Below are 22189 nucleotides of genomic sequence, written 5' to 3'. Positions count from 1 at the left end.
CAAGATGTCTGCTTTTGCCACTTCTCAGCAATCTACCACAGGTTCTAGACTGGGTAATTAGACAAGAAACAACAACAAATAAAAGGCCCTCGGATTGGAAAGGAAGAAGTAAAACTATCTCCAAGTGCAAATGACATGATCTTACATATAGAAAATCCTAAGGAATACGCTAAAAAACTATTAGAATTAATATTAGCAAGGTAACAGGATAAGAGACCCATATATAAGAATCAATTGTATTTCTGCACACTCATAACAAATAATCTGAAAATGAAATTAACAAAACAATTCCAGTCCCTAGCCAGATAGCTCAGTTGGTTAGAGTGTCATCCTGATATGCCAAGGTTCATTCCCTAATCAGGGCACATACAAGAATCAATCAATGAATGCATAAGTAAGTGGAACAACAAATTGATGCTTCTCTCTAAAATTAATTTTTTAAAAGAAAACATTCACAGTAATATCAAAAGGAATAAAATACTCAGGAATAAACCTAACCAGGAAGGTGAAAGACTTGTATACAGGCATACCCCCTTTTATGATGGTTGGCTTTAAAATGCTTCACAGATGTTGTGTTTTTACAAATTAAAATGAAGACCCTGCACCAGCAAAAAAACTACAACTCGCTTTATTACAACATTTGCTTTATTGTAGTATTCTAGAACTGAACCTGCAATATCTTTGAGGTATGCCTGTACTAAAAATTACAAAACACTGATGAAAGAAATTAAAGAAGACACAATTAAATGTAAAGACAGCTTGTGTTCATGGACCAGAAGACTTAACATTAAAATGACAATAATCAATGTAATCCCTATCAGAACCCTAGCTGACTTCTCCATGAACTGATTCTAAGATTCATATGGAATTGCAAGGAACCCAACAGTTGCCAAAACAACCTTGAACGAGAAGAACAAATTAGGAAGATTCATACTTCCTGGTTATAAAACTCACTACAAAGCAATGGAAATCAAAACAGTGAGGTATTAGAACAAGAACAGACATATAGCCTGGCCAGTGTGGTATGTGAAGTATATTTCAAAAAAGATGTGGGGGTTTTTTAAACAAAGTTCCTAGCACAGACTCTGATAAATGTTAGCAATTATTATTTAAGAGCCCACTAATAGATTTTTCTACCCAAGGGAGAAAAAAACCCAAATCAATTCTCTACTGTTTATGGGCCAAAAGTGTAATTTTCATATATGAGAACCAGCATCATATATGAGAACTACACTCCTATCACCAAGTGCTTGGCATATCAAGGACCCTTTACAAAATATTTTGTTCCCTCACCACAGCATGGAATTCACTACACTTAAATTTCTCCTCTAACAAAGGAAAATAGGGATCTCACACAGAAAAACTCCCTTCTTCACAAGACAGCTGCCTGCATTATCAATTGTTATTAGTGTTTTATCACATTACTGTTTAGCTACAAACTTCCAAATTACAATGTCATACTATCAAACTTAGTTCTTTTATTAAATATCTTGTCCCAAATCACAAACTAAAGTATCCCTCAAAACCAAAGTATTTTATAAATTAATTCTCAATTATATTTTAAAAAGTAAATTTAAAAAATCCTGAAATAAAAAGCCCAAGGAAATACTAGTACTTGGCACAATTTTAAATATCTTATCAGAGTTCAACCTTGAAGAAGTTGCCTACTTATAATGTCTGTCAAGTACAAATTCCTAAAACTTTGTAGGACCTTTTGTTTGCGTTTGGAGGATCATCACAGTATTAAAGGAGACGATGTAGACATAAGTCATTCATTAAGCAAATCAAATATTTACCAAATGTCAAAATATATTGACTTTAGATAGGAGAAAATGCAATGTAGTTCTGAATTTCCACAAACCTTATGTAAGACCTTATAACATGCAATTTATCAGCCTACCCACATTTCCAGTAAAACTGGGATTATTCTAGAATCGTTTTCATTATGATAAAAACTGGTATGTCTTTGAAAGCCAATGTGAGGATAGGTTGAGAGCACAGGCTCAACTATGGAATTTACTCACTGGAATTTAGTTGAAAACTCTATTTTAGAAATATGAATAGTAGTTTTCCCAGCCCAATTTTCCAGGTGATACTGAGGATTAAGGGTTAGGTCTTGATTGTACAGCACTATCATAATAAATTTCTTTTTTTAAATGTATCTTTTTCATAATCCCCATGTCGTACATTATTTCCTCAGGACTTGTTAATCTTACAATCGGAAGTCTGACATTTTGACCACCATCATCCATTTGACCACCACCCCCCAATCTCTGCCTCGGACTCCCACCAATCTGTTCTTTTCTACAAGTTCAATATTTTTTGTAAGTTTTAGATTCAACATTTAAGTGATATCATACAGTATTTGTCTTTCTCTGTCTGATATATTTCCCTTAGCATAATGCCCTCAAAATCCATCCAGGTGGTCACAAATGGTAGGATTTCCTTCTTTTTTATACTGAACTAGAGGCCCAGTGCACGGATTTGTGCACCAGTGGGGTCCCTCAGCCTGGCCTGCGCCCTCTCGCAATCCGGGACCCCTCGGGGGATGTAGTAGTGCCTGAAGTGGCAGGGGGCCGGGGCCAGGGAGGAGCTAGTGTGGGAGTGTGGCAGGCACAGCAGGGTCTGGATGAGCAAGATCGAGCCCCCCTGCCTGTGCACTGACCACCAGGGGGCGACTCCTGCGTTGAGCATCTACCCCCTGGTGGTCTGTGTGCATGCTACTGGTCGGCCGGTCGCTTAGGCTTTTATTTATTTATTTATCTAATCTAATAATAGACAAATATGCAAATTGACCATACCTCCGAAACACCCACAAGCCACGCCCACCATCCAATCAGAGCGAGCATGCAAATTAACCCAAACCAAGATGGCTACAGCCACAGAGAGCAAGGTTTCCTAGGTAACAGAGGAAGCCAAGCTTTCTGCCAGCCGTTGCAGGCCTAAGCCTCCACTCAAGCTACAAAGTTTCAATTATAGAAGGTAAACAAATTCAAACAAATGGTGGCAGAATGGAGCTTGAGAGAGCAGGCCAGGGTTGCCACCGGCAACAGGGGAAGCAAAGCTTTCCAAACACCCTGGCCAGGCCCACCCGCTTAAGGCAACAAAGTTTCAATTATAATCCCAACACAAATGGCTTCGGGCCTCAGAGGGAGCCCCAGGCTTGGCTCTGCTCCAGGCTACAAAGTTTCAATTGTAGAAGGAAAATAAATTCCACATACCAGGGCCTCCGCTTGGGTTGCCAGGGGGCGTGGCCGGCCTGCAAACCACCACAGGCCCCTCACTCAGGCCGCCCCACACCCCAAGGGTACCCCACCCTGATCCGGGACACCCTTCAGGGCAAACCAGCTGGCCCCCACCCCTGTACCAGGCCTCTATCCTATCTAATAAAAGACTACTATGCAGATTGATCATCACTGCAACACACAATATAGCTGCCCCCATGTGGTCAAAGATCCTGCCCCCATGTGGACACAAGATGGCCACCACAGGATGGCCAGCAGAAAAGGGCAGTTGGGAGGCACCCGGCCTGCAAGAGAGGGCAGTTGAGAGGGACCAAGCCTGCAAGGAAGGGCAGTTGGAGGTGATCAACCCTTCAGGAGAGGGCAGTTAGGGGTGACCAGGCTGGCAGAGGAGGGAAGTTGGGGGCAAACAGGCTGGCAGCAGAGTGGTTAGGGGGTGATCAGGCTGGCAGGCAGAAGCGGTTAGGGGCAATCAGGAAGGCAGGCAGGCAAGCTGTTGGGAGCCAGCAGTTCTGGATTGTGAGAGGCAGGCAGAGCGGTTAGGGGCAATCAGGAAGGCAGGCAGGCAAGCAGTTGAGAGCCAGCAGTCCTGGATTGTGAGAGGGATGTCCGACTGCCCGTTTAGGCCCGATCCCTGATCGGGCCTAAACGGGCAGTCGGACATCCCTTGAGGGGTCCCAGATTGGAGAGGGTACAGGCTGGGCTGAGGGACAACCCCCCTCCGTGCACGAATTTCGTGCACCGGGCCTCTAGTATATATATATATGATAATATTCCATTGTTTTATTTTATATACCTCACATTCTTTATCCATTTGTCAATAGGCACTTAGGTTGTTTTCATATCTTGGCTATTGTAAATAATGTTGCAATGAACATGTGGATGCAGATATCTTTTCAAGCTCATGATTTTGTTACTTTGGTACAAATACCCAAAAGTAAAATTGCTGGTGCTCACTTTGGCAGCACATATTCTAAAATTGGAACAATATATAGAAGATTAACATGGCCCCTGCACAAGGATGGCACTCAAATTCGAAAAGTGTTCCGTATTTTAAAAAATAAAATAGAATTGCTGATCATATGGCAGTTCTATTTTTACTTTTTTTGAGGAAGTTTCATACTATTTTCCATATTAGCTGTACTAATTTACATTCTGACATTCATGATACTAACAGCTCATCTATGAAACAAAAAACGGGTAAAACATCGTAACCAAGAACAAGCTGTAAAAATAAGGTCGACCTTCGGAGCTAGGCTCCTTCTTCGGGACTGGGCTCAACTTAGGCTTGGCTCTTTTGGACTAGACTAGGCTCTTAGGGCTATACTGGGCTATTCGGGATTAGACTCAGCTATTAGGGCTAGGGTCAGTTATTTCAGAAGAATAAATAATAATGTCTATCTCTACAGTTTAAGGACTTACTTTATAAGTATCAGAGGTAAGTTCACTAAAAAATCATTCTCAGAATAAAATACACTCAATTGCTGATCCTCAACCTCTAGGAGAATGTAAAGGAATGTTTCTTATAGACTGGCAAGTCAAGTTATACACAGAAAATATAATTCATAAGCCATACATAAGAAATGTATAGGGTAGGAGGAGGAAAAAAATGTATACAAGACAGGGTGTTTATATTGTAATGGCACTAAATAAAATACACTTGAAAAACTAAGTAAATGTTACTACTTTTTCTCCATTCTGACTTACATCAATCTAATAAAAAAAAAATGACCACAATTTTGATATTTCCTTGTTTATTGAGAAGTTATCCGTTTAAATATCCCAGCAGATGTACTTCTATGGTTCATATGAAAGGAAACACATCCTGCTAGGAACACATAAAGGAAAACCCCTACTAGGAGCAAAATCCTGCTCAGAACATTTGCTGAGATCATTCCAGAGCATCATCAGGCTGAGAATGTTCCCTAGCAGGACTGCAGGAGGACTCCAGAACATCCCAGTGGGGAAAGAATATGTTCCCTCTAAGTTGCTGCTTTTATGGCAGGCACTTTTTAATGTGGAAGAGATCAGATGTGTTATTTAATAGAAAATGGCAAGTAAAATAACAAATGAGGCAACAAATATGCTAAGCTCAGCTATTTAAATGGCAATCCCAACATGAAAAATTCCTTTTAACAAGTTGGAAATGTAATATGTAAGCCTACGTAGAATACACATTCACAAAAGAGCAGACACCCAAAGCAAATATGGGAGGGACTATAATTAAATATAAAAATTCAACATTCATCATTTCTGGATATGAGTTGGCTGAGCTTTTTAGAATTTTCTTAAACAAAACCTACCAGTGACATTTGAAGAGTTCACCTTAGCAAATCATTTTCGTTGTATTAATTTCCTTAATTAACAGATTCATATGAGACATCCCAAGGGGGAAAAAAGGCCTAATTTACCTACTTTGATAGAAGTTGTTTTACAATGAAGAAAAACGACCACATGATATAAAACACAAAACACAGCAGAAAAATCAGACACACGACAGACCTCATACATAACAGCTGTGGCTGAAAAGGATTTGCACTCCATTAATAACACTGAGGTATAGAGGGGAAAAAGTTTTTTCTAGAAAAACTGCTAAACACTTAAGACAACTGACTGCAAGTATTGAACTGCCTTGATGTTGGTTCAATTTATCATGACACCAAGGATGGTAAGAATAAATGGGAGGTTAAAAAAAAATAAGGGGGAAAATTCATACTCATTATAATCTTCCAAATAGTATCACCCCCCTATTCATTCAGGTAATAGGCAAGAAGCCAAATGATGCATATCAATTATAAATGTACTTTGTTTCAATTTAATAACACAATACCATTTAAAAAAAATGTTTCTAGGAACAAAAGATGAGAAAATGCAAGTAAGATCTATAGGCTCAGTCCTCACAGGAGCCTGGAGTGGAAAGGGTTCTAAAACTCATCAATTCCAGGCCCTTCATTTCCAGCCCAGAGACACTGTGACTTGCCCAAAGTTAAAGGACTTCTGAGAGAGACACATGACCTCAAACCGCAAAGTACAGGCCAGTTCAACTTTCCACCCTCTGAACTTTCATAGTTTTTCAAAGATAAACTCCTCTTCATACATACAATTTGGCTTTCCCACATCAGCCAAGAGGGCCACTCAGAGTTCTTTCATGGGGCTGCTGCCTCAACAACTCCTAGTTCCACCAGGCCTGTGAGTGCAATTTTTAAATACGAAATTGCATTTTGCTCACGCAAAAAACACGGAAAAATCAGAACAGAGAAGCTGGCTGTAAGCATTCAAATATACTGAGAACAACAGGTATGCCAAATCTTTACTTCTGATTGAAAACCCGTAGTCTTAAGCCAGAGGCCTATGTGCTCAACTGTCCTAAACAACTGCATGAAAAGACATGCATGAAACTCTAGAAATACACACACACACACACACACACACACACACACACACACACACACACGCTAATTTCTAAATGGCAAGGTATAATAAAAACATTTATACTTTTTAAAGTTTTCTAAGAAAACCCCAACTTTTACATTTAATAATTTTATACTCATTTTAGGAACTTTGAAAAAAAGTTGGAGAACACCTACCGTCAACATAAACACTGACTAATAATTTAGAGTAGAATGTGCAGCTATGAAAATGACTGCTAAAAAATGAAGTCTGACAAGAAATGAAATGAGCTATATACATAAATCAAATCACCACGATATGTACTTTAAATACCTCAATAAAGCTGAAATTTAAAAAAAATGAAATAAGAATATGCACAGCAAAATAGCAACATAAAGATCCTAAATACAAAAAATATATAGAAATCTTCCTCTTTTACACTTGTATTAATTAAAGAGAGACCCTTTATCACTAAAAGATGCACTAATGGGACCTGTAACTCATGTAAAATATAATAAATAAGAATGACATTACAGAAATTTTGCAGTTACTAAAACATGAAATTATAAGGCTTTAGGAGTCATCTCTTGCTCTTCAATGACAGAAATAATATTTTTATTACACTATCAAGTAAGAATAAATTTTCCCCAAGATAACGTACAAGGATGATGTGTTTACAATCCTTCCTCTCTCCCAATTTTCTGCTTATTACCAGCATCTTTATAAACAAAACCACCTCCACCCATCCCTGGAGCTTTGAAAGGGACTGAAGAACCTCCCTCACAGAGACAGAGGCAGGCACTCTCTGCCCAGAGAACACTGTGGAACGGTGTAAATTCGTCTGAGGCTGCAGTCATCTCCCTAAAGTGCACCACAGGAGACTAGCAGACTCAGAAGCTGAACTCCGCCTCTCTCTTCAAAGAGCCAAATTAATCCCAAGAGTTCTCATACCAACTGCAGACTTTTACAGACATGACTGACACAGCAATCTTCTTAAAAAATTAATGATGTGTTTCAAAATACTCTCTATAACTGATGACCTACTTTTCTTATCAACAATTGGTAAAAAGCACACTGTATATAACTGCTCAAACTTGCTAAGTCTGTTTCCACTACTTAATCAGATGGAGTTTCTCTCAGAATAAAATTTTAATAATTCTCTGGCAATAGTCTTATACCAGGGAACGAAATTATTGGACTCCCAGATCTTTTTGTAGCTGTTGTTTTAAGACATTTTTATGAAGACGTTCACAAGGCTAGTCATAAAAGCAAAACTAGCAGAGTATAAAAACAAAGTAATCACCTTCAAGTGAAGAATTTCAGTCTTCTCTTTTTGCCTATACTGTGGACAAACTGATTAAATAAACAATCTTGACAATGATTCAAGGGAATGGTATGATACGGTAGGAAAAAAACTCTGGCTTGGATGTCAGACAGTTTATCCTGACAGTCACCTACCCACTGAATCATTCTGATCCCAGGATTGTTGGATTCATCTATAAAATGGGAGAACTAAAATATAAATGACTTCTAAAGCCTACAAATCTATAGGAAATGCTTCTTTCACTGGGATCCAGTCCACATTCCTCTAATAAAACACACTGATTCACTGAGAAATAGTTACTAGCACCCACAGGGTTATACATATAACATGTACACTCATCAGTGAATGCTGAATAGGTCTTTAATCCCAATCATTCATTTATTGAACATTCAATTATTTATTGAGCTTTGACCATGCACCTGGCATTATGCTATATATTGAAGATGCAATGGTGAGCAAGCAGACTGTCCCTTGCTCTCATAGAGCTTATAGTCTACTGGAGGAGACACAACAGAATCAAATATTCACCCAAACATTAATGTGCGGCTGGGACAAATGCTGGGATGATGAATCAATAACCAGGAAAAAGAACCACTACTTTGTATTAGCACAAAAGAGCCTTCTCTTTACAAGTAGGTGTCTGAAAAGAGTAAAAACAGGGAAAATAATTTATATCACTTATTATACCTTTTCAGATTAATAACTGAATCCGTGGCTTTAAAATTAAGGAAGTTTGCCAAGCAAGATGCCTGGAGCTTGAAGGTAAAAATATTGAGCATGCTATCTGAAAATGAAACAAGCACTGTTTAAAGTAAAAAATCTCCCTATGTTTCCAGAATTTTCAGACATCCAATAGAAACAGGAAAGTATACCTCTTAAAATGTTACTGCAACTTAGGACAAATCATTTTGTCTGTCTGATCCTTTTTGATAAAATCACAAACTATTTCCTTATCAGCGAACCTCTATTCTAAAGGGGGAAAAAAAACACATAACATCAGTATCTACAACAGAGTACAAGAAACTGTAAGAATGTAACTCACTGGGGAAAATGCAGTTATAACCAAATAAATACTTTTTGTAATCTCTAAAAATTACCAGAAAGCCCTGGCTAGTATGGTTCAGTTGGTAGAATGTTGTCCTGTGCACTGAAAGGTTGCCGGTTCTATTCCCAGTCAGGGCACATGCCTGAGTCACAGGCTCCATCCTGGTGGGGGGGAGTGCAGGAGGCAGTGTTGATGTGTCTGTCTGTCTCTCTCTCTCCCTCTCTCTCTCTCTCTCCCCCCCCTTCCTTTTTCTCTAATCAATAAAAATAAAATTTTAAAAAATTACCAGAAATAAAGTACACAAACACACACACACACAATTACAAAACAATTCCTTTCTTGTGATCATTTATCACATTAATCACTAACATGATTTAAACCAAAGCCTGTCATTTTTGAAATTTTAATATTGCACAAATAAATTCCTAAACAATGAGACCATTCAGCAATTGAAATGGTGTACAATTAACCATATTCTAACTTACTCAGTTCTTATCAATTTCCCAGATCAAATTAATTCCAAATACACTGAACACTTGGAGCTCCAGGAGCCACTGAAATGCCCTGAGACCTGACCTCTCATTCCTCTGGGGCTGGCCCTAGAGCCCCTCAGGACAAACCACCAGTGGGACAAGAACACTTTCCAGTCAGTCAAGGCATTAAAAGATGAGAAACTATTCTGGCCGGTGTGCCCATTGGTTAGAGCTTTGGCCTGCCCACCGAAGGGTCTCAGGTTCAATTCCCCGTCCTCATCAGGGCTAGTGTAAGAGGCAACAATCAATGTGTCTCTCTCACGTCAATTATTTGTCTCCCTCCCTCCCGCCCTTCACTCTCTCTAAAAAGCAATGGATAAAATATCCTGGAGAGAGGATTGAAAAAAAATTAAAAAGTGAGAAACTAAAGAGGAGAAAGAGAATAAAAGGAAACTCCGCTTTTCGATGACTATCTTAACTTTAAATCCTCATCTTGATACAAATTATGGCTCTTCCCCTATCTACTTTGACAAAAACCTTCAAGATGAAAGCATGCTTCCACTAACATGTGACTTCACTGATTCTTTCTAAAGTCAAAGTCTCTAACTGGACTATAAAACAAAGTCCTACGAACCCCATGCTACCAATATTTTCAATTTGTTCAAGAATTCAGTTAAGTTAGTTTGCAAATAAAGCACCAAAATGCAATATCACTGTTTTTCAACAGAATTTATTATTTAAATAACTAGAACTCCAAGATTTGCTGTGGTGAAAAAATGTCCCACATTCCCTGCACTCATTAAGGTCTCACTTCAGTGTGAACCCTCTGATGTTTAACAAGGCTGGAATTCTTGCTAAAGAATCTTCCACATTCATTACATTTAAAAGGCTTTTCTCCAGTGAGAACCTTGCGGTGTTGCACGAGGCTCACACTTGGGCTAAAAAATCCCCCACATTCTCTACACTCGTAAGGCCTTTCTCCAGTGTGAACTCTCCAATGATTAATAAGCTTGACTGTGGCTACGGAATTTCCCACATTCGGTGCACTTGTAAGTCTTTCTCCAGTGTGAATGCTCTGATATTTCATGAGGCTTATGTTAAAGCTAAAGAATTTCTCACATTCGCTGCACTCATAAGGCCTTACTCCAGTGTGGATTCTATGGTGCTGAACAAGCGTGGAATTATGCCTGAAGGCTTTCCCACCTTCACTGCACATAAAAGGCTTTTCTCCAGCGTGAACTCTCCAGTGTTGAATAAGGTCGGTGGTCGGCATTGGGGCTAAAGGATATTCCATATTCACTATACCCATAAGGCCTTTCACCAGTGTGAACTATCTATAATAATAAAAGCATAATATGCTAATTAGACTGCACATCCTTCCGGACGAAGCCACTGAGGCAGAGGTGTGGACCAGGATGGAGCTGTGGGTTAGATTTGGCAGTGGGCATCTTCAGTCCTGGTGGCAATGCCATTGTGGGGGGGGGGGGGGGGGGGCGAGCCCCTTGCACAAATTTCATGCATCGGGCCTCTAGTTTGGTGTATAAAAACGTTGTACTTATGGCTAAATAATGACCCACATTCACTCCATTCATAAGGCTTTTCTCCAGTGTGTAGTCTCTGGTGATAAACAAGTATTTCTGACCAAAGGCTTCCCATAGTCGCTGCACTTGTCATGACTTTTTTCAGGGTGACTTTCAGTGGTCCTGCCTGTCTCCCCTGTACTACGAGTCACCTGATGGTTAAGACCAGAGCCAGTCAGGAAGTCCTTCTCACACCGCCCACCACCCCTCTCACCCCACTTCTCTTCCTAAGGGTTTCTCCCCACAGTGCAGCTTCTGGTGTTGGTGAAGGTTTGCTCTGAGCACTCCTTCTACGTTTTTGCTCTGCTCAACCTCTGCTCCACACCAACAACCTCTTGGCATGACTACAGTCATGACCCCACAGGCAGGCAAAGACGACTCTCCTCACTGCTCCAGTTGGGGAATTGCATGGGTCCTGGAAGATGCAAGTCCCAGAGAGGCACCTCAGAAAAGTTCTCCAGCATCGCACTGCAGCACAGACATCTCTGGGCTTCAATAAGGAGCCCCCACTCCTCCCAGGAGTAGATAACCACATCTTCAAAGGTCACACGGCCCTAATGGCATTGCCACCAGGACTGAAGATGCCCACTGCCAAATCTAACCCACAGCTCCACCCTGGTCCACACATCATTGGTGTTGAGGGTGTCTCCAATCTGAACCCTTTCCTGAACTCCAATCTTGTGTGCCTGGGTGCCCACTAGACAAATCTCTGGAACATTGGGACTATTGCAGTAGCCTCCTCCCTGGTCTCCGTGCAACCCAACAGTCTGCTCTCTACTCTCTGCTGCATGACCTTGGAAAAGTACTGGACCTCCCTGGTTCTCAGTGGTATCATCTCAGGTGGGACTGGCCGCCACTATCGGACTATGTGGGCAGAGAGGGGCAGGGAGCAGAAGACTAAGTCAGCCCGGCATCCCGTCTCCCAGCCCAGAATCAGGGTCACCCAGGTGGCAGTGCTGAGCCTTAGCCTCCTCTTGCGCCATCCCTTCTTGTCAACCCAACCCCAAACCAGACATCTGGACCCTGATGAGACTGTCCTGGCCCCATATACTGCTATTTAAAGGAGATCAAATTAACCAGGGGAGTAGAAGCTTCAAATTAAGAGAGAAGGATGAAGAACTTGGAAGGCTGCTGTAGTATGAGGCTGCTGGATGCCACCCAGCCTGAGACAGGCACCTAGGGTGTGGAGCATGGTTCCTACTGCTGTTTCACAGGACTCCTAGTTCCCAGGATCCAGAATCCCATTATCACCATTAACAGTTTCAAATGCTGTGCTGTGAATTAAACAGATTTCCTCAGTCTAGGCTGAGAACTTACTCAGCACTTGTAATACTGAATCTATACCAAAAGATGCCATCTGAGTTCCAAGTAACTGAGTTAGTCTTTGGAACATGACCCAGTCCTGGGTTGAGGGCTGAATGTCCAAGACTGCCTCCAAAACAGAAACTGCATCAGGGCTCTCCAACCACTCACCTTTAGAAAAGCACATAGTCCACAACCATCCTTTGCAGGTAAGATGCATCATTTGTTCCACCTGACAATGTAACTCAGCCCAGTGCATGCAAGATATTTCTATATTGCATAAGATCAAACTGGAAGTCTTAGGATAAAAAAACAACATAAAAGCCACAAAACTTCTGATTTCTCTTCTCCTATAGTAGCACTGTAAAGCAATAGTGGCCCACATAAGAGAAAGAGCCTAAGGAAGGATTACTGTATTTCTAAAACAGACAACACACATCTTATTAAAATATCACCCCTGTGGCCAGCACTCGTTGGCTCCAGACTCTCTCTTGCTTGCCAAAAGAAAACTAGGATGACAATGGTAAGCTAAAGACACTACTAACCACAAAATTAATTCACCATCTAGCTTGTAAAGTGACTAGTCTCCTAATAAATCCTTCTGCTTAATGGAGATGATAGCTCAAGTTTATATGTGTTTCTCAGCCACCACTCAGGCAGCATTTGAGTTTTTATATTAATAAATCAGCCTCAATTCTTTAAGTTCCTAAGAATGAAAGGAATTAGAATCTTTAACTAGAAAAGAATGCTTGACCATTATGAAAAGGAATTTAAGTATCTTTCATGTGAAGTAAGTAAATAATGGTGATTAAACATTTGTCTTGAGGGGGTGCTTGTGAATTTTGTCAAGAACCCCTACAATGTCAGTAGAAAATACACCCCCAAAGGTTTCACTCTCCCAACACTTCCTTTCCCAAGTGTGTTATGGCCTTTCACGAAACTGAAAACCCACGGCTTTGTTCAGCCAGGATAAAGGCCTCAGCAGTTGTCAGAACACGTGGGCACACATCTGATTCCACAATGGGTCAAAAAGGCTCTTACCCCAAGCTGCCACGTGCCTAGATTCCCAGTCTATCTTGGTCTCACAGAGACAGAATGACCACACTGTGAAGCAATGGTCAACTTCTGCTCATCCTAAGGGGTTTTCATTATGCCTGTTACAAGCTGTGCAGTGTAGTACTGGACATGTGTTGTTCCTGTCAAACGTAGTGTTTGCATATACAAATGGCCTAATGGTGCCAATTATTCTGGCAAGACACAATGCAGTGGCTTCTTTGCGATATTAATTGGTCTTTGAAACATTTGAGATGAGTCCTTACAACCACTGCTTACAAATAGTCAGATTATAAGACTGAAGAAATAAGAAAGGATCAATAAAATACTGTCACGGAACTTTATACTAAAACTAGGAAATCCAGTCTACCAAAGATTTATCCAACAGATTCCATGTATTTTCACGTTTTCCAAAACATGCAACTAAAAAAACCTTCTGAAAATTTGGACCAAGCTTAGTGATTTAACACATGTACAATCTGAAAATGTGAGGGGGGAAGACAAACATTGGTACTAGCTACCAATTGTGATGATGAACTGAAAAGATAAACTGTAAGTAGGATCACTTTGTAGGTCTGGCAAAAGACCATGGTGAAAGGTTAAGAGGGAACCGTTGCATTGGTTCAAGGACTAAAAAAGGAAAACCAACATCAGGTTCACACTGTAAAAAAAAGTTTTCTTTTAATCCACACTATACTATAAACTCACACTACCAACTATAAAAACAAATTCACACTACTTATGGGAAAAGGTGAAGGGTGGCTGGGCGAGGAGGGAAGGGACAGTTAAGTTCCTGATCTTAAGCAAGTCTCTCAAGCTCCTGTGCCCACAGCCCCCTCATCCGTAAGACCAGAGAGGTACTTCCCACTCTAGCTGTGATTCAGAGTCACCAGGGAGCGAGCCCCGGCAGCTGCATTTATAAATGTCTATAGACGGTCCTCACAGACCTTCAAGAATGAGAACCTCTAGACCTGAGAAGTAACCTCCCAAGTCCCCTTCAAATGATACATTTTTTAAAGGTATCTGAGATACTGGTACTAAAATAGGACCCGTTATTCATATTTTTTAAAAATTTAGATAACTGCAAGGACAACAGGGGAAAAAATAAATATGTTGTACTGTGGAATTACTGCCTTCAGTCTTACAAAATAAAAGCCTCCTACTCCCATTTATATTCCACTTTCTCTCTCTCTCTGACCTGTGCATCAATTTGATTTAATTTCTCTTTACTGTAGCAAACAGGAGAACCTGCTTTTGTTATTAATGTAAGATTCAAATGACAGGCTTAATTTAACATCCCAAGAAACTACAGTGGCTCTTTTCCCCACACAGAATGTTACACTTTATCACAATGCTGCCATTCACATTATAACCAGATGAATATCTCACACACTGTAGTGCAACCTCCTTTCAAATTCTAAGATGCATCTTTTGCCAGGAACTAATAAACCTTTTTCCTTAAAACACAGACATATTGAACGGAAGCATAAGGCCTGAATAAGAGAAGCTTGTCTGTACAGACATTTCCAATTCAGATAGACAGCAAAACACCTCATTTTTACCACCTTCCTATCCTAAAATTAGACACTTTTTTTTCTCTTCAGTGTTTCAACTTTGATTCAAAATCTAAAATGCTGAGCTGCAAGTGGGAAGCCATGAGCAAATAGCTTATCAGAAATAAAATGCATTAAACCTACTCATTAGATTCTCCACAGTTCCATTCATTATATCAGACATTTAAGAGTGAAGAGCGAGGGAACACAAATTTAGTCAGTGCTGCTCATTCTTAGGCACTTTATATACTTTTTCTCATTTAACATTTACAATACCCAGTAAGGAAGCCATTAACATCTCCATACTACAGAAGAGGAAACGGAGACTCAGAGAGGTGAGGTAATTGGCAAAGTCACAGTTAACTAAGAAATGGAGCCAAGCACTGGCCTGTGTGGCTCAGTTGGTTGGGTATCTTCCCTTGCACTGAAAGTTTGCCAGCTCGATTCCAGGTCAGGGCAAATGACCAGGTTGTGAGCTTGATCCCAGGTATGAGACCTGCAAGAGGCAGCCAATGATGTTCCCCTTTCACAGCAATGTTTCTCTCTCTCTCTCTCTCTCTTCCTCCCTCTATAAAAATCAATTTAAAATACTTTAAAAAAATAGAAGTGGAGCCAAGAGTGAAACCCAGCTCAGTCTGGCTCTGAAGGTCTGCACCCTTCATTGCCTCGGTTTCTCTAAATACAAAACTCCCTTAGAGCAAAAAACTATATAGGGTATTTTTTTTCCTCTTCTTTACCACCTTGCCACAATCCAACAATTTAATGAACCTGAAGCAGAAAATGTACCCCAAATGGCCAACTAGTTTCTCCTCATTCTCAGGAAGAAATTAAGTATTTTTAATTAACGTAGTAAAAGTGAACATAACAGAAAATATAACTAAAGACTACTACTTGAGTCAGATGCTCTGAGAGAAGCAAGAGAGCATGAACAAAAGAATGAAAAGGAAGAAAGTATGCGTCCTTACAACCCAGGTTACACCCTTTATCAGACTGCAGGGCAGTTCCAGCTCTGACGTGATACCATCAGGGCAGGCCTGCAGCGTTTGGTGTGGCTGACTGTACCAAACTAAATGTGTCCCCTGGCCATCTGCCCTACTGAGAACAGGCTATGGGCCAGTCATTTCTGCCCATTAGAGGGAAAGAACCTGGACGACAATGTTTTGCCCTCAGGAAAATGTTTCAAACACTCAGTTTTACAATCTAAGCAAGTTTTTTTGTAAGAGCTGGACTTGGATGCCAGAAAGGCAGAGGGGAATTACCTCTGCCTTACACGTTATTCTAACACAGGCAACAAAGCCACAATAAGAATCCGAGAAACCCACTGACCTCAGGATCTTTCCAGTTAATTTTATTCAATAGTCATTCGCTCACTGAGTGGAGATAAAAACCTGAGGGGAATAGTGAGTGATCAGGCAGGCTGAAATCAGAGACACCTCGACCCATAACCACGTTAAGAAGTTTGAACTTTAACCACAGACAATGGGGTGGGAGCCGACTAGAGGATTTAAGCAGCAGAATGACCCTGTTCCCTGGCACACCCTTTTTGATCTAGGACTAATTCAAATCCTTCCCTAACCCTTTCACTTTGGCTTTTAATTTATATAAACAAAATACTGATAAGAATATGATTTAAAGTCTAAATAATTTCTAACTGCATTAGTATCCATTTTGACTCCATTATGCATAAATTAGACTTACACTTCACCAAAATTAAAAACCTTTGTGCTTCAAAGAAAGTGACAAGAAATGTTATGTCACTCTGGCCTGTGTGGCTCAGGTTGGGTGTCATCCTGTACACCAAGAGGCTGCCGGTTTGATTCCCGGTCAGGGCACATGCCTGGGTTGCGGGTTCAATCCATGCAGGAGGCAACTAAAACATCCATCTCATAATGTTTCTCTTTCCCTCTCCCTTCTTCTCTCTCTAAAAATCAATTTAAAAAAATAAAAAATGTTGTGTCAATTATCTATATATATAAAAGGCTAAGCGACTGGCCGGTAGGTCTGAAGTGCACTGACCACCATGGAGCAGACGCTCAACGCAGGAGCTGCCAAGCTGCGGTGACTTGGCAGTGGTGGTTCTCGGGTGACGGACCCAGGAACCAAAGAGGAGGGAGCCCGATTCCAGGGTGCGTCATCTGAGTACTGAGCTCTCGTAATCCGGGAGAGGGTGATGTCGGAGAGCCGGTTTCGGCCTGATCCCCACAGGTCAGGCCGCAGGTCAGGCCGAGGGACCCCACCTGCCGGAGGGACCCCACTCACTCTGCAGATGCCCTTCGAGCCACAGCGCTGCGGCCGGGGAGGGACCGCAGGAGGTTGGCTCCAGGGCGTGTCCAGCCTGTCTTGCCCAGTCCCGCCCCACCGGCCACCCTCTAATTAATTTCCTTTCAATGTGCATGAGTCTGTGCACCGGGGCACTAGTACCTCAATAAAAAAGAAAGTGAAAAGACAATTCACAGAATGGAGAAAATTTTTGCAAATTTTATATCTGATAAGGCACTTCTTTCTAGAATATAACTCATAACTTATCAATAAAAAGAGAACCCAGTTTTAAAATGGGCAAAGCATATGAATAGACCTATCACCAAAAAATATACACAACTGTCCACTAATCACATAAGATGCTGGACACATCATTAGCTATCAGGAAAATGCAAATCAAAATCACAATGAGATACCACTCACACCCCGGAGGATGGCCAAAGTCAAAAAGTCAGAGAATAACAAGGGTTGACAAGGATGTAGAAAAACTGAAGTCTTTACACAATGTTGGTGGATTATAAATGGTATAGCTGCTTTGGAAAACAGTCTGGCAGTTAGTTCCTCTGACAGTTGAAGTTACCAACATGACCTAGCAATTCGCAAGAAAATGTTCATAGCAACATTACTCATAATAGCCCAAAAGGGAAAATACCCACTGTCTATCAGTTGATGAGTAAACAAAATATGGTATAGCGATACAATGTAATATTATTCAATCATAAAAAAATAAAGTACTAATACATGCTACAACACAGATAAACCTTGAAAACATTATCCTACATAATAAAAAGGTAATATGCAAATTGCATCACTCCGCTACGCCCACGATTGGGCCGGCTAGAGGCACGGGGGGGCGGGACTCAGGGTGGCCAATTGGCTGGCGGTAGGAGCGGGGGCGGGGACTCGCGAGGACCCATGGGGCCACCGGAAGACTCCGGTGGCGGAACTCACTCCGGTGGCCGATTGCGTGGCTGCCGACACCAGTTTTCCGCCAGCACCAGTTTTCCTCTGGCCACCCCACGATGGGAGCGCCTCCCAAGTCTCGCCCTCAGCCTTCGGGAGGCGCTCCGATCGGCCGGTGGCCAGAGGAAAACTGGTGCCGGCAGCCAGGTGAAGGAAAGTCTATTGCACGAAACTTCGTGCAACGGGTTTCTAGTACTTAATAAAAGACAAACACAAAGACTCTGTATTGTATGATTGCACTTACATGAAATGTCCAAAATAAGCAAATCCAAAGACAAAAAGTAAATTAGTGGTTGCCCAGGGCAAGGGAGAGAGGAGAATGGGGCCAGGGGGACTGCTATTGGGCACAGGGTTTCTTTTTGGGCTGATGAAAATATTCTACAATTGGAGTGATGACTGCACAACACTGCAAGTGCACTAATCACTTCCGAACTGCACGCTTTTAATGGGTGAATTGTATTTATGTGAGTTATATCTCAATAAAGCAGTTACAAAACAAACAAGATTCCATTATGCACTATTAAAACACAAAACAGAGTCTCAAAAAGGAGTACATAATCTTGTTCACTCACTTTAAAGGATCTGAACTAGGGCAATGAAAACCCAGAGAGATTCTATTACTTAACATTCTAGGTACTAGGTCATACTGAAATATTCATGACAATTTCCATGTTTTAATACAGAAAAAGCATCTTAAATTTTAAGAGACATACAAGTGTCAGAAAAGAGTTCATAACCCAGGATAACACAGGGAACTCATCAAATGGAAACCACACATGAATCTGAACCCTAAACATGAAAGTGGCACCCAAATTTATTACTGTTTCACCTCTGAAATAGAAGTCAAAGATAAAATAGCCCAGCTAATAGTATCTGTTTCTACAGCACCAGTTTGTGGCAAATCAAAATATTAAAAAGTAATTTGCAGAAAAAAGAATTTAATCTCCCTTCCCAGTTATATAACTAAAAACTGATCATTCATCCCTTTGAACATTCCATTTTATGGGCATGCAAATGATGCTCCTCCTCCTAGTTGAAGTGGATCCCATAAGTGACAGATACATTAACTATAAAACTTAAGTTAAAAAAAAATAAATCCAACAGTGTTTAAAAAGTGCTATTTCTAGCCCTGGCTGGTGTGGCTCAGTTGGTTGGAGCGTCGTTCCATACAAGGAAAGGTCATGGGTTCGATTCCCAGGCAGAGCATATGCTCAGGTTGCAGGTTTGATCCCCTGGTCCAGTTTTGTGCAGGAGGTAGCCGATCATTAATGGATTGATGTTTCTCTCTCTCCCTCTCCCTTCCTCTCTTTCAAATATCAATAAAAACATATCCTCAGATGAGGATTATTTATAAATAAATAAGTAAATAAATAAAAGTGCTATTTCTCAACCCTAAATCTAACCCTAAATTATAAATAAACAGACATAAGTGCTAATTAGCACAATCTGCAGGCAAAGTAACAAATGATCATGAAATTTCAGAACTGTGTGCAATAATATCTCATTAGTGTGTGTCTATTAAAATTCATCATGCTTTAATGTACCTTCCACAATAATCAAAAACAAATAGATAAGATGCATTCCAGATTTGTCAAGAAGGTGCATACCCGACCTTTATACCAATCTTTGTTCAATCCTCAGTACACCTGACTATTGCCTCCCACAAAACACTGCCTGCCCTTCAAGACCTACATAAAATTTCCAGTTTTATCTGGCTCCCCCACCCCCATTTATTTATGCAACCTCTCAGACCCAAAGGTTACTATATCCAAACACTGCAACTCTGAAATGCACCTCTAAGACAAAACATTTCGGTTCCTTAAATTACTTTTCTAAAATATATAGAATCAAGTCCAAAATATATATTTTCCCATTTCTTCCGTTTTACAGGGAATGCAGTAAGTGAAGTAATATAAACACATATATATTTGCCTTTACAACTGAACAGATGGTACAAAGCAACTGCTTAGGCTTAATTATGTTTCTGACTATACCAGCAGGCCCTGGTATCAGGACAGAGCGCTGCCAGATAAGGACAATGAAATGCATTAACACACAGAGTGACGAAGAGCCCTACAAGCACAGTTTTAGGGTGTAATCCCAGGCAGCAAGGCTCCGGTAAGAGAGCCTAATATTCTGTGATAACTATACTACGTCCACCACCAGTTTAAAAACACGCACGGCATTCCATTCTTTTTAAATGCCTTATAGAAAGGCCTTTTTTTTTTTTTTTTTATCTTGCTCTCCGGGGTGGGAGATGAGCAACTGGCAATTTGCTTCTCACACCAAATCCCACGTTTTGCACCATGTCGAGCAAGGGCTTCAGACACCACAGAACAAGGGCAGCCTACACGAAGGCCAAATATAGGATGTGATTCTAAACCACCCGTGCAGTCAAGCCTACTGTTTCCTTTTCCAGCCATCAAAAACCCTTTGAACACTCCCAAAAAAGGCCGGCGGGGCCGGCGCCTCTCTCCCCAAGAGGAAGCCCCTTTCTTCTCGGCTCTCCCGCAGCCTGCCACTTCCCCCCAACACATTCAAACCCTTTAGGAGACGGAGAGCTGGTGAGTGTGTGTGTGTGTGTGTGTGTGTGTGTGTGTGTGTGTGTGTGTGTGTGCGCGCGGACCGGCGGGAGAGCCGGGTTCCTGCGTTTCCACCCTCCACATCTGACCTCAGCCTCAGTCATTCCAGCGCGGCGGCGCCCCACCTGCACCCCGCTCCCTCCCTTTCACTGCGTCCCTCGCCAGCGGCTCCGCTAGGAGGGGAGCACCCCTCGGAATTACCCAGTTCACACCGACGCCCCGGGCTCCCCGACCCTGCAGCATTCCTGCCTCGTTCTTCCTCTCGCACCCTCACCCCGCCAGCCCCCAGCCCTCGGCTCCCACCTCTGGGCTCACCCTCTTCCCAAACCGCCCCCCACACACACACACACTGCCCCCACGTTACTCCAGCTCTGGCCGTGTTCCGCCCTTTCCCGACCCCTAACCCAGATCCTCAGGGCCCAGAGCTAGCCCCGCACCCGAAGCCAGGCAACCCCCCCCACCCCCAGGCCAGAGAGTCACCCCCGCCCCGCCCATGCCGGGCCCCGCTCGCTCCCGCCACACTTGAACCCCGACCCTGCCTCGAGCCGCCACCCACTCGCTCCCCAGGGCCGCTCACACTCCGCCTCCAGCTCTGGCGCCCCCAGCCACTGCGCCCCGGCCTCAAACAGCCCCTCCTCACCCAAGACCCCACCCAACCAGACGGGTCCCTGACCCCGAAACACCTACCTCCGTCAGCCCAGTCACCACTCGGCCCCGCGGCTCCTCACCCGGCCACGAGGGTTCCGGACCCCCCAAAAGCCTTCCCCGGACAGTCTCCTCCCCACACGGACCCGGGTTCGCTCTCCTCAGACCAAGCGGTTTCTGTCCCCAACTCCCTCCTTCCAGGCCCGGTGGCTCCGGCAGCAGCCCCGAACCACCACCCCCTGCACACTGGCCAGGTGAGCTCCCGGCCCAAGGACCCGCACCCCGCGCGCCACCCCAGCCCACTCCCCATACACCCGGCCCTTCCCCACGCCCCGCCAGCTCCTGTCAGCCGACCCCGGCAAGCGCTGCGAGAACGCGTCCGCCCGCCCGGCTCGCTTCCAAGCGGCCCCGCCGGGCGCGCGCTGCTCACCAGGGCCGAGGTGCCTGAGGCGCCGCCGCCGCCGCCGAAGTCCCCGCTGCGAAGCCCCGCGAAGCTTCCAACCGCTGTCGCCTCCCGCCTGGCACTGAGCGCCGCGCGGGGGAGGGGTATGGGCAGCCGCCCCCGCCCCCGCTGCCGCACGCAGGCCCCGCCCCCGCGGCGCGACGCGCCCAACCAGAGCCGCCCGGCTGCGGAGGGACACGCCCACTTCCGGCAGGGAATTGCGCTTCCCAGCCTTACCATCCACAGCTCACGCTCCCTAACGCCCCCTCTGGTCAAGCAGAAGCGTGCAGGTGGGCCGCGGAGTACCGCCCACTATTTATCTCCGTGGCCGGAGAG

The 22189-nt window shown here is 42.9% G+C and overlaps 1 protein-coding gene and 1 non-coding gene across 2 annotated transcripts in view; one reads left to right on the top strand and one right to left on the bottom strand.

Moving 5' to 3' along the window:
- CORO1C (coronin 1C) overlaps positions 1-21943 on the bottom strand; it is a 62695-nt gene extending 40752 nt beyond the window's left edge. The window contains exon 1 of the mRNA XM_008142506.3: positions 21842-21943. The gene's annotated coding sequence lies outside the window, so the exon portion shown is untranslated. The remainder of the gene's footprint in view (positions 1-21841) is intronic.
- On the top strand, positions 4192-4298 carry LOC114231952 (U6 spliceosomal RNA). The gene has a single exon (XR_003617987.2). It is a non-coding gene; the product is annotated as a U6 spliceosomal RNA (small nuclear RNA).
- Positions 21944-22189: the final 246 nt, after the last annotated feature.

Source organism: Eptesicus fuscus, chromosome 23, assembly GCF_027574615.1.
Source record: "Eptesicus fuscus isolate TK198812 chromosome 23, DD_ASM_mEF_20220401, whole genome shotgun sequence".
Classification (NCBI taxonomy): Eukaryota; Metazoa; Chordata; class Mammalia; order Chiroptera; family Vespertilionidae; genus Eptesicus; species Eptesicus fuscus.
Note: the sequence above shows the minus strand (reverse complement) of the source record. Positions and strands in the feature narration are given on the sequence as shown.